General features: G+C 40.5%; 1 non-coding gene across 1 annotated transcript; it reads left to right on the top strand.

Annotated features, from left to right (window-relative positions):
* Positions 1-10828: 10828 nt before the first annotated feature.
* TRNAI-UAU (transfer RNA isoleucine (anticodon UAU)) lies at positions 10829-10918 on the top strand. The gene is given in 2 exon segments: positions 10829-10866; positions 10883-10918. It is a non-coding gene; the product is annotated as a tRNA-Ile (tRNA).
* The last annotated feature ends 1121 nt before the right edge of the window (positions 10919-12039 follow it).

A 12039-nucleotide genomic window follows, 5' to 3' on the forward strand; every position in this document is an offset into this window, starting at 1 on the left:
TTCACGGTCCAAGATAGAATAACTTGTTCAATATAACTCAGTCCTGGTGGCTTGTTTTCCACCCCTTGATCAAATGAATCAAACAAAATTACCGTAGGTTTGTTGGTCCAAATTAATTGTGCCCAGAATGGCCTTTGAAATTTTGTACTGTAGCAAATATTTCTACTCTAGATAATAACTACTACATAAAATATATCATATGTGTATGGACTTATACACTGAAATAAATCATAATATCAAAATATCAGATACCAGTTATCAAACACATCAAATTCATGTCAATCACATTTGCATAATAACGATGATCATAAATACCAGTACAATCATGTTCATGGAGATCACAAAATAATGTTACTAGTAGTCAGAATCAGTACAATTACATGTTAAGAAAAACAGAACCCAAACCAGTTTACTATTAACCCAATTCTAGCAAATTATTATTTTTACATAATAATATACACATTACATCAACACACACTCTGGCTTCACCTAATGCATTCATTCAGTAAGCAGGAGAGATTCTCATTTACATATAGACAAACACACAATTTTGGGTAACCAGTACCACACATTTGCATTGTATGACTCAGGTGTAGGTGAACAAAGCTATATCAAGCACTGTATTTACATGTTAATTAAATGGCCAAGGTTTCTACTTTTACACCTGCAAACAAAAGGTTAATTACACACCCCACACCCCAATCCAACATGTAGTGGACTGAAAAGAGAAAAAAAAAATTCCTTTAAAAACCAAGAATGCTAAACACAGTACAATTAAAATTCAGAAAATGAGTTCATAAAAAATAAAAATATACCAAATAAAAAGTAAAAATAAAAATACCACGTGGATTTTTTTCTTTGGCTGTGAACCAATTTTATCAAGGGATATCCATGACAAATACACAAAGCACATACAATGACAATACAACACTTAGTACAAATAAGTCATCTATTTATCTTGTCAACCCCCCAGTATATTATCAGTCATCTAACTTAAGGTCAGTCTTAAATTCATTGTCTGTACTGTCACTCCCTCTTTTCCTTGTATGTTTCTCTCATGGCTCCCACATACAGAATCATCTTCTCTGCTGTGGTCTTTTGCCTTTTAAAACATCAAGGTGTATTACAAACCCTCAGGTGAGGAATGCACACTTATGCATCACCAAGACCAAACCCAATTCATCATATATCATCCAGCGCATACGTCACAGTATGCTCACAGGAGTATTTCTCTTCATATATCAGCCAGCGCATACGTCACAGTATGCTCACAGGAGTATTTCTCTTCATATATCAGTCAGCGCATACTTCATATTATGCTCACAGAAATATTTCACTAAGAAAATGATTCAGAACGAAAACAAACATCATTAGACATCAAAAAATGTCAAAACTGTTCAAACAACAATTTTCAGGGATGTTCCACAACTTTTATAATTAGTCCATGAGAGAATCTTGGCAGGGGGTGTAGTATGCCATGGTATTGGAAGAGTGCAAGGGGCGGTTACAGTGGGGGCTTTGCATGCCTCCATCAGGTGTCCCACCTCTATCTTTCCAACCCCCTATCTCATTTGTCGCAACCCTCTTGGGTCTGGCGAGTTGCAGTTTACCTTTTCTCCTCAGATCTTGCCATCTCCTCAACAGGTCACTTGTAGAGATCCCATCTATCTCCTGGAATGGAACTCCACTAGCTATCAGGTCACAAAACAACTCCGTCCTGCTCTTTCTTATTTGGGTATCATCCTCTTTTCTCCTTTCTTGATCTACTTTCTCTACTGTACTATTTTTTGATACTTTTGCTCTCTCTAGAGCAGACAGCTGGGAAATTAAATTGCATGCTGTGTATACAGTAGTGGAATTTCCTATAAGTGCACTGAACATAGTGAATAATGGGGCTTTGTAAGCAGCTGGGGCACCTTCTATGAACTTATTCTTCATCAATACCATCAATATTGCAGCATATGGTCCCTTCCAATCCTCAACAACAGCAAAGTGATCATTCAGATCTGGCAAAGGATTGCGAGTTATGCCACCTATACCTGCAATTTCTCTCAATCTCTGAACTCCATCTGCAAGAGTCTCCCATCGTGTCTGTGGTATTAATTCCATGGGAGAGTCATACACTTGTGCCACAGAATCCCTCACCAAATGCAGCAAAGAGAAATTCTCTGCAGTGTCCCTTGCACGCCTCATTTTTAGACGCACCATAGGATCAATACAAATACTATAAAGTCCTACTGCCTCAAGATGGTTCAAGATTATAGTATCGGCTCCCTGATCCCATGATTTGAGAATCCATGCTAACAGAGGTTCTCCTGCTTGCTGCCTGTACCTGCTAGCTAATTCTGATAATTCTCCGGCTGTATAATTCCTAGTTTCCTCGGTCATTGAAGCTTCTGTTCCTGTAGCTGCGTTTCCTGCATCCATCCTATCTCCACTACGCTGTGTGACTTCTCTCCTAGTTTTAGTAGTCACAATCGGTCTGGCTTGCTTTTCTTCCTCATCTGTCTCACTGTTACAGCCATCACATTCTAGCAAATCTGACCATTTCTCATGTGCAATCATGGTGCTAATCTGTGCAGTACAAATATCTGACACTGGCGGCTGTCTCCTCCTGCGCCTATTCTTATTCACATTTTTCATTACATAAGCTTCAAAATTCCTTTGCATATTGTCATGCTGTTTCATTTGGTCTCTCAAGGCTGATTGCAAGCTAATCCTTTGCTCTATAGCTGTTTGCAGCTCTGAACGCAAGTTTTCTATCTCCTCCTGTAATCTTTGGGACACTTGCACACAGATCCATCCAATGGCTGCTGCAGCTTTCTGCTCTTTTGCATCATACCTTGAGAGCAAATTTGCCAGCCACATCCTGAGGATTTGATAAGCGCTGTCCCTCCATATATATGTTACATTCCTGTGCCATTGGGGTCCACTTTCCTGGTAACACCCATTCTGGCAAAGATCTGACACTACTCTCAACTGCTTTCCTACTCTTAATAAACTTATTCAATTTTGCAAACATTTTTATTCAAAACAATCCCACTTCTGACACCAATTTGTATTGTAAGCGTTCCAATGGATTGTGATGAATAAGAAAATGCTCACACAAGAATTGAATTTACTAAATTGATTTACTTAATAAGTGATAAGATCAAATAATAAACAGTATAAAACGATAAATACATATGCATTAATCAGAAACAAGCATTATTCATACGTTATATTATTCAGATAGACGTCGACCAGTCATCCTCCAGGAGCCAAAAGAGAAAGAGTACATGTGTCCTGGTTCTTTTAAATGTCCAGCTAAAAGGTGTGTCCAGCCCCACCATGTGGGGAATGATGTCACAAGTCTATTGTCCATTGGCTATAAACACATCCCCTCAATACCTGTTTTAACCAGTATATAATACAGGAAGCTGAAGGAGGGGGCCTCATGTGTGCCACATGGCAGAAATACAGCAAGCTGGAGGAGGGGCTTCGGAGCACATGATAACATCCATGGGGAAAGTTAACACACCCAATCTAATTAGGGTAGTTGCCTTGAATATCAATGGTCCTTTGCTGATGGATAAACAAATGACCAGTAATTTACATTTCTTTATCTTAACTAAGTTTCAATGACCTTTTGCTTACCTCATCTCAGTGTATATTATATTAAACTGATTGAAACCATATAAAAATAACTCATAGTATACAAAGGGTAACAGGAGAAATTAGTCCCCAAAAGTTGTTGTGCAATTTTTCCTGAGTACGCTGATACCCCATATGTTGGGGTAAACCACTGTTTGGGCACACGTCGGGGCTTGGAAATGAGGGATCACTGTTCGACTTTTTGAACGCCAAATTGGCTGGAATCAATGGTTGCACCATGTCGCGTTTGGAGACCCCCTGATGTGCCTAAACTGGAAACCCATCAATTCTAACTTCAACACTAACCCTAACACACCCCTAACCACAGCCCTAACCCCAACACATCCCTAACCCTAATCCCAACCCTAACCATAACCCTAACCACAAGCCTAACCCTAATTCTAACCCTAATTCCAACCCTAACCCTAATTCCTACCCTAACCCTAATTCCAACCCTAACCCTAATTCCAACCCTAGCCCTATTTCCAACCCTAACCCTAATTCTAACCCTAATTCCAATCCTAACCCTATTTCCAACCCTAACCTTCTTTCCAACCCTAACCCTCTTTCCAACCCTAACCCTCTCTCCAACCCTAACCCTAATGGAAAAATAAAAATAAAAATATTTTCTTTATTTTATTAGTTGTGCCTACCTATGGGGGTGATAATCGGGGGGTTATTTACTTTTTATTTCATTTTGATCACTGTGAGAGTGATCAAAATGAAAGAATGGAATCTGCAGCCGGCAGATTTGGGCGGGCGCACTGCGCATGCGCCCGCCATTTTCCAAGATGGCGGCGCCCACGATCTGGACCCGTGGGACACCGAGAGCGACAGGGGGACTCAGGAGGTACCGGGGGGGTGAGGGGGGATCGGAAGCTGGCGGGGAGCGGAGGGAATGGGACGGGGCAGATGATGACAGCGGCGGCAGATCACCGCTGTCATTCAGTGGCGGGGGGGGCGATCGCCATGGGGGGTCGGATCGGTGTCTCCAGCCACGTCCGATGCTACAGCAGCATCAGCCATGGCTGGATTGTAATATTTCATCAATTTTCATTGATTAAATATTACTATCCCTCTGATTGGCTGTTTCACTTTTAACAGCCAATCAGAGCGATCGTAGCCACGTGGGGGCGAAGCCACGCCCCCTGTGGTGAATTACAAAGCCCCCTGTATCTGCGGGTCAGGTGACCTTTCATTGACCCCGGTCACCCGACCCGCAGGGGGGCTTTGAAGTCATGACACAGGGTATGCGTCATGGGTCGGATTGGCACCGACTTTCATGATGCATACGCTGGGTCACAGGTCGGGAAGGGGTTAAAGGGGCAGCGTGTATCTGCTGTCCATAGCAATGTCAGCCCCTTACATAGACACTGCTCCTTTATTTACTATTTCTTAATCTAGATGTCTTCTCTTTTAATTCTATTCTTCAACTAGAAATCTTAGCCATAATCTCTCTTCTTCCATCTACACATCTTCCCTATTCTTTAATATTAATCTCTATTCTTTAAAATAGAAATCTTTCTTGTAACTTCTATTCTTCCATTTAGAATTTTTTTTCTAAAACTTCTACTCTTTAATTCAGATGTCTTCACTATAGCTTCTATTTTTTAAACTAGAAAACTTATGATCTATGCTCAGAAAATTTTACCTTATTAAAAAAATGAATTTTGCAAAATGTACTTAATAAATAGTTTGGAGCCCTTTTTTTAATATTTCGATAAAGGAAAAAAATAATCAAAACTGTAGAACCAATATTAAAAATAAAAATCTGAATTCATCATACATTATATTGTATAAAAATAAACTACAGATATATTTTGTAAATATAATTTATTATTATGAACTCTCTTGCTTCAGTCAAAGTATTCATAAAAAAAAAAAATTCCGTCCAGAGTTTATATCAGCATTGCATTAAACGCAAAAAAAATAGCATCCCTTATATTTGGTTACGCAGCTACAATCGGAATGACTTTTACCATGTTTTATACAGGGGGCTAAAAAATGTGGTCATTTCCCACCAAAGAAATCTATTGTATCATGAATTTGTAAAGGTAAATTCTGATTTAATTTCCATGGGAACGATACTCACTTTAATCCTCCTCCTGTTTGTCATGATCTCATCGAAAAATAAATATCGACTTGGTAAAAAAAAAAGTTTAAAAAAAAAAACAACAAAACAAAGAGGCTTAAAGAATTAGTGCATTTTTCTTGAAGTTGTAAGAGGGACTGGGCAGTGTCTGAATAGGTTTAGACATCCTGTCTTTTGATCTTTTAGTTTCCCGCCTTGAAGTGTGTTCCTATTTATGGTTGTCATTGGAATGTCTCTGATTCCAAACATTAGGCCGTGTCGGTTTCTCTCTTGGGGCCATTAACACTCTCCACCATTCTGGCTTATTCAATTGCCCCTCTGTTTTTTTGGCACATACCCTCCACCTGTTCATCTGTCATTATTCCAAGGTCATTCACAGTCAATTTAGCGCAGCAGTAATTTAAGCTTCTATTGTGGCCACCAGTTAACAATCGGTAGCCGAGTGTGGGAATGAGCGGAGAGGATGGGGCTCACCAACTGTGGCCTTCAAGGACGCCATTATTCAGCGGAATCCCGCGTAAATTACGTCAGAGGTGACAGTGAACTCAGCCTCATTCAGAAGTGCGCGTTCCATTGTTGGAGAGATTTGCTGACTTCATTTCTCAGTACAGAGACCTAGAACAAGCACAAGCCTTGCTGGCGAATGGGTCTTTTCAATACATTGATGGGTGAAGTTTGGGCGAAATAAGGGGGGGATAATCGGTTGTTTCATGGACACACAGGAAGAAATAATGAAATTCATTGACAAGGGAGATACTTTGCTGGGTGGACAATACCCAATGGCGGCAAAATCTTCAGTGGGACAACTAGTGGTGAGATATTGATGAATAGCTATGACGACATCTTTATGCAGATGTATGTGAATGCAAACTTAATGTCTATCTAGCTCTAATTTTTTTTAAATTTTTTTTAGGAATAACACTGTAATATTATAATACTCATAAATGTGAACTTTATATATATACTAGCTGAAGAGCCCGGCACTGCCCGGGCATAGTAACTAAATACGGTTAGTTATAATAAATTATGATGATTATATCTAGATATATATAAAGCTGAGTGTAGAGCCCCACCCACACCGCATAGCCACATTCACTATAATATCCCACATCATCCCGTCAGCCAGAGCTACCAGACTACTACCCCTAATATTCCACATCATCCCATCAGCCAGAGCCACCGGACTACTACCCCTAATATCCCACATCATATCATCAGCCAGAGCCACCAGACTACTACTCTTAATATCTCACATCGTCCCGTCAGCCAGAGCCACCGGACTACTAATATCCCACATCATTCCGTCAAAGCCACCGGACTACTACCCCTAATATCCCACATCATCCCATCAGCCTGGGGTCAGAACCAGAGTTCTAAGTGGAATGGAATCATAGAATCATAGAATCGTAGAGTTGGAAGGGACCTCCTGGGCCATCTGGTCCAACCCTCTGCTCAAAGCAGGATTCGCTAAATCATAATCAAAATCATGGCCCTAACTTCCATACAGGGGATCCCTTTAAGAGCGGCCTGGGGTCAGAATCAAAGCACTGGATGGATTTGCCCTAACTTCCATATCAATGATCCCTTTAATAGAAGCTTGGGATCAGAATTAGAGCACTGAGGGATTTACCCTAACTTCCATACCAGAGATCCCTTTAAGAGGTAAGATGTGCCTATGGTATGGAGGATGTGTGATGGGTATATGAGCACAGGAGGGGGTGATTCATTTCTGTCATGTGCTCTCTGCTCCTTTCTGGGGGGCAGACAATGGCTGGGAGCTTGTGTTCCCAGGGATGCTAGATTTCTCCCACCAGGTCACTGTCTGCTGAGGTGTTGTCAAGTGGGAAAACTGTTGCTCATAGCAACCAATCACAGATCAGCTTCTTTAAACAGCTCTGGTGAAATGAAAGATGCCTCGTGATTGGTTGGTGATACACACACACATACATTAAATTATATATATATATATATATATATATATATATATACCGTATATATATATACATTAGAATATATCTAGAATATATCTATATATACAAGTGTATATATATATATATATTCATATTATTTTAAAAGTATAATTATATAAATATATAATAGATATATACATATATATATATGTTATAATGATACTTTTTAAATAATAAAAGTATAATTGTATTAGATATCAAAATAAATACTGAAATGAAAATACGAGGGGCGATCCAAAAGTAATGATAATCGGTTATTTCTATTGCACACAGAAATTAAAATAAAATGTTTTCTTCTCTCTTAGTTACCCACTAGTCCAGGAAAAAAAAATCACTTAAATAGGCCACGATTCCCGGGAGCTACATTCATTTGAATATGAACTGCCAAGGAGTGAACATCAAAATGGAAAAAAACGAGCTCAGAGCTGTCATCAAATACCTCTGCTTGAAAAAATGTCTACCAAAGACATACACAGCGACTTGGTGGAAACATTGGGGGACTCTTCTCCTCCATATTCCACAGTTGCACGCTGGGCCAAGGAATTTAAGCTGGGAAGAACATCGACGGAAGATGAACATCGCGAAGGACGCCCATCCACGTCCCTCAATGAAGAAAACGTGAAAAAAGTTGAAGAAGTTGTGTTGGCAGATCGAAGAGTGACTATCAGGCATGTAGCTGAGGTCACAGGGATCTCATATGGCAGTATTCAAAGAATCCTTGCAAAAGAATTGCATATGAGAAAGGTCTCCGCGCGTTGGGTGCCAAAAATGTTAACCGACGAGCAAAAGAAGAAGCAAGTTGACATTTCAATAGCAAATCTCGAAAAGTTCCAAGCAGACAAGGAGAATTTTTTGTCACGTTTTTTGACCATGGATGAGACCTGGATCCACCACTTTGACCCCGAAACTAAACAACAATCGATGGCATGAAAACGAGCCGACAAACCGACGCCGAAGAAATTCAAAGTGTCAAGCTCAGCAGGGAAGGTTATGGCGTCCGTTTTTTGGGACGCTGAAGGAATTTTTATGGTGGACTATTTGGAGAAGGGAGCCACTATTATGGGCACCTACTATGCAGAACAAATAAGAAGATTGCGGGAGGCTATCAAGGGAGAAAAGGCGCGGCAAACTGCGGGCTGGACTGCTGTTTCACCAAGATAACGCACCGGCTCACAAAGCTGCAGTTGCCATGGCTACCATTCAAGAAACGGGCTTTGAACTGGTGGAACACCCCCCCTATTCGCCAGATCTAGCCTCCAGTGACTTCTTTCTCTTTCCTCGGCTCAAGGAACACCTCCGGGGCAAGAAATTTGACGACAATAGCAACGTGATAACCGCTGTTGGGGAGTTTTTTGAGGGTCAAGATCAAGAATTTTTTTCGAAGGGAATTCTAAGTTTAGAAAAGAGATGGACTAAATGTATAGACTTGTTAGGAGACTATGTAGAAAAAAATTTCATTGTGTTTATTATTGATTATCATTACTTTTGGATCGCCCCTCGTATGAGACATTTCATATGTGTTCAATTTTTATTCAATTTTATTATTATATTTCTTACAATATACAATTAGCTTTATATATAGTTATAACACGTTGGTTTTATGAGTCAATCATTTTATACTTTTAAAAATATAATATTTTTAAATTATATAATTACAATTATGCAAAATACTAAAATCGAATGTATTTGCTTAATAAAAAGGTTATCCACTATTTTAACATTTCTGGCCAATACTTAGGATAGGTCATCAATGTCTGATCAGTGAGGTTTTGACTCCATGCACCCCGGCGATCAGCTGTTCTTAGTGTTGGTGGCCAGACTGCTCAGTTATGGACAGTACAGCCCCTTTGAATAGTGGCCACAACCAGGTACTGCACATCCACCCCCTATTGATTTGAATAGGAGGCGGATGTACAGTACCCGGCCATGGCCACTATACAGTTGATGATGCTGTGCTGGGCAGCTCCATAACCGAGCAGTTTCAGTTGGTGCCATCCCTGAGAACAGCTGATTGCCTGGGTGCATGGAGTCGCGCCCTCACTGATCAGACATTGATGACCCATTCTAAGGATAAGCCATCAATGATAAAGTGGTGGAAACCTCTCTAATTTTTCGAAACAGATAAAACCTTTTATGTTGAAAATGTAATGAAAATAAAACAATAATAAATATAAAAACAAAATATAAGGACATCTTAAGACCTACAGATAAGTACTGCAATCCATTTTATTACAAGGTTCACAGCAAACCCCGTGCAGTTAAACAGCTCCTTGTCATTTTTGTTATATATTCTTTCTTCCACAGAAAGTTGCTTAATTTTTTTTTACCCTTCTTGCAGCTAGCTATAAAAATTCTAATTCATGTGATAATCAACTGAAATAGACTAGAAAATCCTCCTGCTCTCAGCTTTGGTAGTACAGTTTGTTAGAGCACTGTATTAGGGTACGTGCACACGCTGCGGAATGGGGTGCGGATTTGGCCGCGCAGATTTTGTAAAATCCGCAGGTCAAAAAACCTGCGGTTTTTCATCTCCACAATGGAGGAGATGGCAAACCGCCGCGGAATCCGCAGAAAGAATTGACATGGTTTAGAAACCGCAGGAAAACTCTGCACTGCGGTTTTTAATATCCATAGGATATTATGGTACTGTACACCGCAGCAGAATCCGCAGCATGTGCACACACCCTTAAAGGGGCGGTGATTTCTGTGGATGTGAGTTCAAGTCCCACCTGGGGCTGATTTGTATTTTTTTATTCAATTGTATAAAAATAAGATATGCTGTCAATTAATGTTACAACGTGTCTTATGAAAAATGTATCACTGTATTGCCTTTGCTATGAAAGAGTTAATTTTTGTGTCCTAATTATTTTATTTGTAACTGCACTGTAGGTGGCGCTGTTTGCATGGCACTGGTACAGGCTTCACCTGGATACATAACAATACAAATAATACTGCCACACGTTGCATTTATAATACTGTCATATAATAACACAGATTTATAGTGATTCCCATACATTTTCAGTTTCTCTACCTGCTGTCAGTGAGTAGGAATATTTTTATTTTTACCCAAAGCTGAAATGCTCTATAGATATATACCCTTTCAGAGATGACTCACATAGGCAGTGTATGTGGAGCTCCAGTGGCGCAATCGGTTAGCGCGCGGTACTTATAAGACAGTAGCTGAGCAATGCCGAGGTTGTGAGTTCGAGCCTCACCTGGAGCAGGTCTTTTGCCATTTTCTGCACTTTACCCATCCCCCTTTGCTAATTTTCACTCTTATGTTTGTTCAATAGTCATTTCAATAGCAAACACTAAAGCTATGGCATGTCAATAAAGATAGGAAAATAACAAGTTCTGCTACTTTCTAATATACTTTGTACTTAAAAGGGTTGTCCTGTGAAAACAAGTTATCACCTATCTGGAGCATAGTGGCCAGTGATGGACTGACCACTGGGATCTGCACCGATCAGCGGAAAAGGGAGCCTTTATACCCAGTACAAAATGGACCAGCAGGTGATATAGATGGCCACAGCTCAACTCATTCTCTATGGAGCCACTGGTAAAAGCAGCACCATAGGGAATGAATGGAGCGGTGACTGGGCATGTGCACTGCAATCCATTCTAACAAGGGTGAAAGTGCTGATCGGGGTGGGTACCAGTGTTTGTATCTCCACTGATCAATAAGTTGTTGTCCTGTGAAAAGGTTATAGCTTGTGTTAAACCATAAGGGAAAATCTGTCAGTAGGATCAAGTCTCCTAAGCAGTGCTGCAACCAGGAATTTCAGGGCTGAAGACTCCCTCCGTCCAGCCTCCAACCCTGCTCCGCCTCCACCCCTCGAACTTTCCACAGTCCCACCACCCACTCTTCAAAAAACTCCACTTCTGCACCATTTCCTCACCAATCACACATTAACAGTTCAATTTGAACACCATATCACATACATAGCTATCAGCTTTTGTTTTCACCAAAAGATTTTTTAAGCCATCAGAACGACAAGGAAAACTCTTTTGCCCGGGCCCTACTGTACTCTAAACTAGAGATGAGCGACTTTGCCTCTTTTAGGGTCGAGTCGGGTTTCAGGAAACCCGACTTTCTCAAAAGTCAAGTCGAACGAAATCGGCCGACTATCGGGAAAAGTCGAATGTCCGACTGAAACACGAAACCCAATGCAAGTCAATGGGGAAGCAAAGTCGGCAGGGAGTGGAGGACAGTAAACACAACTACATGCCGGACCACTTTTTTAACGTGCGCGAAAACTCTCTCTCTCTCCCTGGACGCTGCACATGTCATCTTGTTGCCCACAGTGTACGTCCTTGCTCATTGGCTGAAAAAAAAGTCACGTG

Source organism: Dendrobates tinctorius, unplaced genomic scaffold (assembly GCF_039654945.1).
Source record: "Dendrobates tinctorius isolate UK_male_01 unplaced genomic scaffold, ASM3965494v1 ptg000326l, whole genome shotgun sequence".
Taxonomy (NCBI): Eukaryota; Metazoa; Chordata; class Amphibia; order Anura; family Dendrobatidae; genus Dendrobates; species Dendrobates tinctorius.